Here is a 9,910-nt window from a genome sequence, read left to right on the forward strand (position 1 = left end):
GTCCGGGTCTTAAGCGGTTAAACAAACCTTTACATATCCTTTACCTGCACTAATCCAGGAAGATCCAAACGTCAGTAAAAAATCAGAAAGAACAATAGCGTCAAATCATTTATTGATCAAAGATAAAATGCAACAAAAATCACCGCCATGAGCAACCGACACCGTGTGTAGAGCAGATCAGAGCGCCCCCTAGTGTCTGACTATTACTAGTGAGGGGGGGTGGGGGGTGGAAGTGTCAATTTCCTACAATAGAAATGTGTTACGTTTACTATTTATACACTAAAATGTTGCATTACTTTAAACTTCTGCGCAAGCAACTGCAAGCGTTCCCGTGATTGGAGGGTTGTATCGGCGTCATTCCCGGAGATCTCAGGCGAAGGACAGCATGCCGAAAAAGCACGCCAGACAACTTCCCGCCATTACTAAACCTCCCGGATGCTTCGGGATCCGGTCCGTGACCAAGTCCGCGTTTGTCTCGTATTCCGAATCCGCTTCATTGGAGATCTTCATAAAAAAAAAAGACAACAGAAAGAACGATTGTGACAAATGATCGCCAATTCAATCATACACACACAGAGGGGGGGGATTAATAAGGAATTTACACCTTCCTCAATTTACACCTTTAATCACTCATGCCCCCGGACCATTATGCAGGTAAAGGACCCGGCCCCTTTTTGCGATTCGGCACTGCGTCGCTTTAACTGACAATCGCGCGGTCGTGCGACGCGGCTCCCAAACAAAATCGTCATCTTTTTTTCCCCACAAATAGAGCTTTCTTTTGGTGGTATTTGATCACCTCTGCGGGTTGAATTTTTTTGGCGCTATAAACAAAAATAGAGCGACAATTTTGAAAAAAAATCAATGGCCCAGATTCTCATACATTAGCGTTGCTCCTGGGCAGCGTAATGTATGTGCTGTACGTTTCACCGCCGCAGGTCTACAGGTTTAAATCCTGATTCTCAGAACACTTACCTGTAAACTTGCGGCGGTGTAGCGTTAGATTGCTCGGCGCAAGCCCGCCCAATTCAAATGGGGCGGGCACCATTTAAATTAGGCGCGCTCCCGCGCCAAGCATACTGCGCATGCTTCGTCGGGTAAATTACCCGACGTGCATTGCGCTAAATGACGTCGCCCCGACGTCATTTGCCTAGATGTATACGTAAATGGCGTCCAGCGCCATTCACGGACGTCTTACGCAAACGACGTAATTTTTATTCAATTCGACGCGGGAACGACGGCCATAGTTAACATTGGTTGCGCCTGCTAATTAGCAGGGGCAACCTTACGCGTCGGGTAACGCTACGCAAACGACGTTAATTCGCTGCGTCGACCTCGCTTATGTTCGGGAATCGCCGTACTTACCTCATTTGCATAGACGACGGGGAAAAGCGACGATGCGACACCTAGCGGCGGGAAAAAAAATTACTTTTAAGATCTGACAGCGTAACAGCCTTACGCTTGTCAGATCTAATGGGTACCTATGCGCAACTGATTCTGAGAATCAGTCGCATAGATACCCGGGGCCAGATGAGGTGTTACGACGGCGCTAATGGTGTTGCGCCGTCGTAACGCCTTCGAGAATCTGGGCCAATATTTTTAACTTTTTGCTATAATAAATATCCCCCAAAAAAGATATAAAAAACATATAGGTAGATTCACAAAGAGTTAGGCCGGCTTATCTACAGATCCGCCGGCGCACTTTTGCGAGGCTAGTGCAGTATTCACAAAGCACTTACCTCGAAACTTGCACCGGCGGGAGATTGCAGCCTAAGATCCGACGGTGTAAGTCACTTACACCAGTCGGATCTAAGGGAGATCTATGCGTAACTGATTCTTATGAATCAGTCGCATAGATCCGACCGTGGGATCTCAGAGATACGACGGCGGATCAGGAGATACACCGTCGTATCTCTTGATGAATCTGGCCCACTGAATCTAAGCCGGCCTATGTTTAAGTGTATTCTCAAACAGAGATACACTTAAACATATCTAAGATAGGCTGGCTTGCGCCGTTCTATCTTAGGTTGCAATGTTTCTTTTGGCCGCTAGATGGCGCTTCCATTGCGGCCGGCCTAGATTATGTAAATGAGGGGATACGCCGATTCACGACATTGACGAGCGTACGCCGGGCCTACACCGTCGCATTACGTCGTTTCCGTATGCGATAGGCCACCTAAAGTTATTCCATCTATGAAGTGGAATAACAATGTTAAGTATGGCCGCCGTTCCCGACGCGAGGTTCGAATTTTTTACATTGTTTGCGCAAGTCGTCCGCGAATCGGGGAGTTACGTCGTTTACGTCCGCGTCGAAATCAATAGGCCCGTACGGCCTACTTAGCCGCAATGCGCACTGGGAAATGTAGTCGCCCGGCGCATGCGCAGTGTAAAAAACGTCAAAAAACGTGAGGTCAAATCTCATTTCAATACTACACGCCCCCCTCCCAGTCATTTGAATTAGGCGCGATTACGCCCGCTCGTTTTAGGCTACGCCGCCAAAAATTTGAAGGTAAGTGGTTTGAGAATCACTACTAGCCTAACTAATTTACGGCGGTGTAGCCTAAAAAGAGTAGGCTAGGCCGTCCTAATTTTAGGTGCCCCTACGTGAATCTACCTAATATTTTTTTCCTCAGTTTAGGCCGATACGTATTCTTCTACCTATTTTTGGTAAAAAAAAAAAAACGCAATAAGCGTTTATCGATTGGTTTGCGCAAAATGTGTAGCGTTTACAAAATAGGGGATAGTTTTATGGCATTTTTATTAATCTTTTTTTTTTACTACTAATGGCGGCGATCGGCGATTTTTTTTTCGTGACTGCGACATTATGGCGGACACTTTTGACACATTTTTGGAACCATTGTCATTTCCACAGCAAAAAATGCACTGATTACTGTGAAAATGACAATGGCAGTTTAGGAGTTAACCACTAGGGTGCGCTGAAGGGGTTAAGTGTGACCTCATATGTGTATATAACTGTAGGGGGGCGGGGCTGGACGTGTGACGTCATCGATCGTCTTTCCCTATATCAGGGAACAGACGATCAACGACACTGCCACAGTGAAGAACGGGGAGAGCTGTGTTTACACTCACCTCTCCCCCCGTTCTTCAGCTCCGGGGACCGATCGCGGGACACCGGCGGCGATCGGGTCACGGAGCTTCGGACCAGGTTGCGTGTGCGCACCGGCGGCGGTGCGTGCGCGACCCACGGCTGGGCTCTTAAAGGCGACGTACCTGTACATGCCTGTGCCCAGCCGTGCCATTCTGCCGACGTATATGTGCAGGAGGCGGTCCTTAAGTGGTTAAAGGTGCAAATGGTCCACATAATACCGTATTTATCGCCCTATAGCGCACACCGGCGTATAGCGCGCACCCTGAACCTAGAAGGGAATCCTAAGGAAAAAAAAAAAATACTGACAGTTTACAGTTACTTACAGCAACTCGGCTGGGCTCGGCCACGCTCGGCTCCTCTCGCATAAAGGCTAGGACGCGGCACAGGGCGTGACCGCGAGTGGAGCCGAGCGTGGCCGAGCCCAGCCGAGTTTACCCGAGTGTACTGCACTTTGTATATGTCAGCGGCGGCGCTCAGAAAGCAGGGATCGGCGTATAACGCGCACCCACGATTTCCCCCTGATTTTAAGGGGGAAAAAGTATGCGTTATACGCCGATAAATACGGTAATTATAAAAAACTCTGGGGTGGATTCAGTAAGCAATTGCGTCTGCGTAACCATAGTTAATCAGCGCAATTGCTTAGTTGCGCCGGCGTAACGACTTTTCTGTATTCAGAAAGCTTGTTACGCCGACTGCAGCCTAAGATATGACTGGCATTAGGCTCTTATGCCGTCGTACCGTAGGCTGCATTCTTACGCAGGCCGCTAGGTGGCGTTCCCGTTGTGGTCAGCGTAGAGTATGCAAATTGCATACTCTATGCTCATACTATACTCTATACTCACATTCGCAGTTTACGTCGTTTACGTTCGTCGGGTTCCGCGTAAGGCTGCTCCTGCTATTAGCAGGGGCAGCCAATGCTAAGTATACCCGTCGTTCCCGCGTCGCGATGTTTGAAAATTACGTCGTTTGCGTAAGTGAATGGCGCTGGACGCCATTTACGTTCACGTTGAAGCAAATGACGTCCTTGCGACGTCATTTGCCGCAATGCACCTCGGGAAAGTTTCCCGACGGAGCATGCGCACTACGTTCGGCGCGGGAACGCGCCTAATTTAAATGATCCACGCCCCCTACGGGATCATTTAAATTACGCGCCCTTACGCCGGGCATTTTTAAGGAGCGCCCGCGCAAATTACGTAGCTACTGCTTCACGAATGAAGCGTAGCGCACGTAATTTACGGAGGCGCAGGGTTAAAACGGTACGCTGCGCCTCCGTAAGAGGGCGCAATTCGTACCTGAATCTAGCCCATTATTTATTAGAAGCCAATAAAATTCACCATGAAAAACTGATATTTTCAGCAAGTATGTAAAGACAACGGGCTAGATTCAGGTAGAAGTTACAGCGGCGTATCTCCAAATCTGCGCCGTCGTATCTTTACGCCGATTCTCAAAGGCAGATACGTTCAAAAAATAGGCTTCCTCTGCCGACGTAACTTGAATACGGCGGCGTATAATTGTGTGCCATTTTACGCTGGCCGCTAGGTGGCGCTTCCGTTGTTTTCGGCGTAGAATATGCAAATGACCTAGATACGCCGATTCACAAACGTAACTACGCCCGGCGCAATTTATTTACGTCGTTTACGTTAGGCTTTTTCGGCATAAGGTTGCTCCTGCTATTAAGAGGCGCAGCCAATGTTAAGTATGGACGTCGTTCCCGCTTCAAAATTTGAATTTTTTACGTCGTTTGCGTAAGTCGTTCGCGAATAGGGCTGGACGTAACTTACATTCACGTCGAAAGCAATGACGATTTGCGGCGGAATTTCGAACATGCGCACTGGGATTCTTTCACGAACGGCGCATGCGTAAAAAACGTAAAATACGAGGGGTCACCATTAATTTAAATAAAACACGCCGTCCTCATCATCATTTGAATTAGGCGCGCTGACGCCGGCCCCATTTACGCTACGCCGCCGTAAGTTAGGAGGCAAGTGCTTTGTGAATACAGCACTTGCCTCTATAACTTACGGCGGCGCAGCGTAGATACGATACGCTGCGTCGCCGTAAGAATGGGCGTAGATACCTGAATCTAGCCCCTTAGATCTAACATTTACACAAAAATGCAAATAAAACATGAAAAGTAATTTTTTTTGTTGCAAAAGAATAAATAAAAAATTCCCCTTTAAGACCATTGGGGCGAAAGTAACATTTGACGTCGCTTCCGCCATTGCGATGGTGTGGAGCCAAGCGGGGGAATCCAGCCTGTGAGGGGAGAGGACCCCCAAATTGTCTCCGCCGCTACCGACGTCTCTGATAAGCGGCAGAGACCATGGAGCGCGGCGGGAGGGAGGGGCCCTCTCCCACCCCCAATAAAATGATGTTGCGGGGGAATCCGCCGCTGAGACCACTTCTATCTGAAAGAGGAGCGCCCGCTGTTGAAGAGGGTACCGGGGTTGTGGTAGCTAGCTTCTGCCGTAACAACGGTATTACACTTCAAACAGCCGACGTACAACTGCAGCGGTCAGAAACCCGCGGGGAGCGATCCGGGACGAGGGTGCGGCTATTCGTTTCTAGCCGCCCCCTCGCGATCGCTCCCCGGAGCTGAAGAACGGGGAGAGCCGTATGTAAACACAGCTTCCCCGTGCTTCACTGTGGCGGCGCATCGATAGAGTGATCCCTTATATAGGGAGACTCGATCGATGACGTCACTCCTACAGCCACACCCCCCTACAGTTGTAAACACACACTAGGTGAACCCTAACTCCTACAGCACCCCCTGTGGTTAACTCCAAAACTGCAACTGTCATTTTCACAATAAACAATGCAATTTAAATGCATTTTTTGCTGTGAAAATGACAATGGTCCCAAAAATGTGTCAAAATTGTCCGAAGTGTCCGCCATAATGTCGCAGTCACGAAAAAAAACGCTGATCGCCGCCATTTGTAGTAAAAAAAATAATAATAATAAAACTATCCCCTATTTTGTAAACGCTATAAATTTTGCGCAAACCAATCGATAAACGCTTATTGCGATTTTTTTTTACCAAAAATAGGTAGAAGAATACGTATCGGCCTAAACTGAGGAAAAAAAACATTTTTTATATCTTTTTTGGGAATATTTATTATAGCAAAAAGTAAAAATTATTGCATTTTTTTCTAAATTGTCGCTCTATTTTTGTTTATAGCGCAAAAAAATAAAAACCGCAGAGGCGATCAAATACCATCAAAAGAAAGCTCTATTTGTGGGGAAAAAAGGACGCCAATTTTGTTTGGGAGCCACGTCGCACGACCGCGCAATTGTCTGTTAAAGCGACGCAGTGCGGAATTGTAAAAACGCCTTTAGCAGCATATTGGTCCGGGGCTTAAGTGGTTAAGTAGTTGAAGGCGGGGTTCACACTGGTGCGATTCCGGACATTGCATGTGATTCGCACCGCGTGCCTGTGCATCACATCACATGCGATGTCTGTACAGTGCAAATCCATACAAAATCGCATCGCATTCGGAACAAAACGGAGCAAGACCCTTTTTATTTTTGTCCGCTCTGGAATCGGATGACGCGGGGGTGTTCAGACCCATGTGATCCGATCTCATCCCATTTCACAGTTCGCACTGCGTTCTGCGAAACCGATTTTTGGGGGCGTCATTAACTTTATATTGACGGCTGCAGCGGTTCTCAGAGAGCGACAGAGATGCAATGCGGGAACTCGCACAGGAATCGCTGTGGTTCTCGCATCGCAACCGGTGTGAACCGAGCCTAATGCCGCGTACACACGGTCGTTTTTCGGCATTAAATTTTTAAAAGCGTCATTTAAAATGATCGTGTGTGGGCTTCACATCGTTTTGTTGGCTGGATTCAGATACGGCGCCGCATCTTTAAGGCGGCGTAGCGTATCGTATTTACGCTACGCCGCCTTAAGTCAGAGAGGCAAGTACTGTATTCACAAAGCACTTGCCTCCTAACTTACGGCGGCGTAGCGTAAATGGGGCCGGCGTAAGCGCGCCTAATTCAAATGAGGATGGGGGGGGCGTGTTTTATGTTAATGTTTGGTGACCCGACGTGATTGACGTTTTTTTACGAAGAGCGCATGCGCCGTCCGTGTACATGTCCTAGTGTGCATTCCTCCAAAGTACGCCGAAAGGACGTATTGGTTTCGACGTTAACGTAAATTATACGTCCAGCCCCATTCACGGACGACTTACGCGAACAACGTAAAAATTGCAAATTTCAACGCGGTAACGACGGCCATACTTAACATTGACTAGGCCAGCTATTTGTTGGAATAACTTTACGCCGGAAAATGCCTTACGTAAACGGCGTATCTTTACTGCGACGGGCGCACGTATGGTCGTGAATCGGCGTATCTAGGCATTTACATATTCTACGCCGAACTCAATGGAAGCGCCACCTAGCAGCCAGCCTAAATATTGCACCTTAAGATACGACGGCGTAGGAGACTTACGCCGCTCGTATCTTAGCCTAATTTAACCACTTAAGGACTGCCTCCTGCACATATACGTCGGCAGAATGGCACGGCTGGGCACATGTACATACGTCCTGTACTAGTACCCAGCCGTGGGTCGCGGGCGCGCTCCCGCGACCCGGTCCGAAGCTCCAGCGGCGATCGGTCCCCGGAGCTGAAGAACGGGGAGAGCCGTGTCTAAACACAGCTTCCCCGTTCTTCACTGTGGCGGTGTATCGATTGAGTGATCCCTTTTATAGGGAGACACGATCGATGACGTCAGACCTACAGCCACACCCCCCTACAGTTGTAAACACACACTAGGTGAAACTAAACTCCTTCAGCGCCCCCTGTGGTTAACTCCCAAACTGCAACTGTAATTTTCACAATAAACAATGCAATTTAAATGCATTTTTTGCTGTAAAAATGACAATGGTCCCAAAAATGTGTCAAAATTGTCCGAAGTGTCCGCCATAATGTCGCAGTCACGAAAAAAAATCGCTGATCGCCGCCATAAGTAGTAAAAAAAAAATAATTCTAAAAATGCAATAAAACTATCCCCTATTTTGTAAACGCTATAAATTTTGCGCAAACCAACCGATAAACGCTTATTGCGATTTTTTTTTACCAAAAATAGGTAGAAGAATACGTATCGGCCTAAACTGAGGAAAAAAAATGTTTTTTTTATATATTTTTGGGGGATATTTATTATAGCAAAAAGTCAAAAATATTGCATTTTTTTTCAAAATTGTCACTCTATTTTTGTTTATAGCGCAAAAAATAAAAAACGCAGAGGTGATCAAATACCACCAAAAGAAAGCTCTATTTGTGGGGAAAAAAGGACGCCAATTTTGTTTGGGAGCCACATCGCACCACAGCGCAATTGTCTGTTAAAGCGACGCAGTGCCGAATTGTAAAAACCCCTTGGGTCATTTAGCAGCATATTGGTCCGGTCCTTAAGTGGTTAAGCGTATCTGGTTTCCAGAATACGCTTACATTTACGACGGCGCAGATTCAGAGTTACGTCGGCATATCTACTGATACGCCGACGTATCTCTCTCTGAATCTGGCCATATGTCTTCTGAAAAACGACAAAAAAAAAAATTCGAACATGCTTCCATTTTTTATGTTGTTTTTTGTGTCATAAAAAATGATCGTGTCTGGGGTAAAACGACGTTTAAAACAACGTTTTTAAACCCGCGCATGCTCAGAAGCGAGTTATGACGCGAGCTTGAATGGAACAGAGTGCCGTCGTACGTGTTGTACGTAACCGCGTTTTGCTAGAGCATGTTGAAAAAACTATGGTGTGTAGGCATTTGAAAAAACAACGTTTTTTTTAAAGACAAAAAACGACCGTGTGTACGCGGCATCAGCCGATCGGAGGATCCCGGGGCTCAGAGCGCCTGTAATATACAGCATGGTGGAACGGCAGAAGGATTTTTCCCCGGGATCATTAATAAAGACATATGAAGTCAGTTACCTGATCACCGTCTGGTGCCTCGGCGTCTCCCGGAGGGTCAGAGGTCGGAGGGTCAGAGGTCGGAGGGTCAGAGGTCGGAGCGGACAATGTGACGGCCATGTGGACACACAGGGAGAGGACCAGAAAGAGACCCATCTGAGGATATCCTGATATACCTGCAGCAGGTGCGGCTCCGTCTGCCCGACGCTGTCTAATCCCCGGATTTTATATTTACATTTTATATCACCGGGAGGACGGGACATTCACCGCCACTCCTTTTAAAGGAAACTTTCAGCTTCATTTGAAACAATTTATATGAATGTTAAAACGCAAGTGAATGGGAAGAAGAGCTTGCAATCCGTAACCCAGCTTTACTGAACAATGAAGACGGTCAGTGGCAGCAAAAATCTATCACCCTGACCTTCCCTTCAGTCTGGCACAGTTTATTTTTTTTGTATTTATTTTTTTTCACAAGAAAGCACAGTTTATTTTATTTATTACTAATATAGCGCCATCCATTTATGCAGTGCTTTATATATACAGTGTATATATATACTGTAATGTGTACTGTACAGAGATGTACAGTACAGACCAAAAGTTTGGACACACCTTCTCATTCAAAGAGTTTTCTTTATTTTCATGACTATGAAAATTGTGAATGAAGGCATGAAAACTATGAAGTAACACATGTGGAATTATACAGAACAAAAAAGTGTGAAACAACTGAAAATATATTTCATATTCTAGGTTCTTCAAAGTAGCCACCTTTTGCTTTGATTACTGCTTGGCACACTCTTGGCATTCTCTTGATGAGCTTCAAGAGGTAGTCACCTGGCGCAGCACCCCATCACTCTCCTTCTTGGTCAAATAGCCCTTCCCCCGCCTGGAGGTG

General features: G+C 46.8%; 1 long non-coding RNA gene across 1 annotated transcript; it reads right to left on the reverse strand.

Moving 5' to 3' along the window:
- Nucleotides 1-348: 348 nt before the first annotated feature.
- LOC120939703 lies at nucleotides 349-9,215 on the reverse strand. The gene is made up of 2 exons (XR_005749358.1): nucleotides 9,040-9,215; nucleotides 349-504 (listed from the first exon to the last, which is right to left on the reverse strand). It is a non-coding gene; the product is annotated as an uncharacterized LOC120939703 (long non-coding RNA).
- Between the last annotated feature and the right edge of the window lie 695 nt (nucleotides 9,216-9,910).

This window comes from Rana temporaria, chromosome 5 (assembly GCF_905171775.1).
Source record: "Rana temporaria chromosome 5, aRanTem1.1, whole genome shotgun sequence".
NCBI lineage: Eukaryota > Metazoa > Chordata > Amphibia > Anura > Ranidae > Rana > Rana temporaria.